This window comes from Bison bison, unplaced genomic scaffold (genome assembly GCF_000754665.1).
Source record: "Bison bison bison isolate TAMUID 2011002044 unplaced genomic scaffold, Bison_UMD1.0 scf7180017861151, whole genome shotgun sequence".
Taxonomy (NCBI): Eukaryota; Metazoa; Chordata; class Mammalia; order Artiodactyla; family Bovidae; genus Bison; species Bison bison.
Genome location: NW_011491723.1, coordinates 12,529 through 13,229, shown reverse-complemented (window position 1 = coordinate 13,229; position 701 = coordinate 12,529). Strand labels below are relative to the sequence as shown.

The 701-nt window shown below is 33.0% G+C and overlaps 1 long non-coding RNA gene across 1 annotated transcript in view; it reads left to right on the top strand.

Moving 5' to 3' along the window:
- The window catches only part of LOC104983063, a 13,535-nt gene that overhangs the window by 4,514 nt on the left and 8,320 nt on the right, over positions 1-701 (top strand). The gene's annotated exons all lie outside the window — the stretch shown is intronic.

Genomic DNA, 701 nt, shown 5'->3' with positions numbered 1-701 from the left:
ACCATCGAGGTGGCTGATGACATCCATACTGGAGATCTACCTCCCTTCCATCCCAGAGTGTGGTGAAGTGTAGGAGGGGCACCTTCAAACTGTACTAGTGGGACCATACTTGATACAAGATCCATCTGGATACATGTTTCAGAAGCTTTCAAGATGTGCATGCTCTTTGACCCAGAGATTCTACCTGTAGAAATTTGTCTTGAAAGAGGCACTTGGCTAAGAAATTAAGGTATGTATATGCATTAAATATTATTTAACTCTTGAAAATGTTGATGGTCAACCACGCTTTTTCACATGGAAAAAATTCAGCATATAATCTTAAGTGGAATAGCCAATTACATTACTATATACTATATTCAATTTTTGATAAACATAAAATATTTATATATATTATAATTTCTGAAAGGTTATATACCAAAATTTGAAAAATGGCTATGAGTAACAGGATAATGAATGAGTTTAATATTAAATCTTTTCCTTCATCTATATCAAAATGATTAGCTATATCTCCATCCTGTCACATAATTGCCATTTCTTTTTTTTGGTGAAAACAGTTAAAATGTACTCCATTAGCAATATTAAAGTATATAATACAGTATTACTAGCTATAATCACCATGTTATACATTAGATCCCAGAACTTGTTAATCTTATAACTGGAAATTTGCACCCTTTGACCAATATCTCCCCGTTTTCTCCACC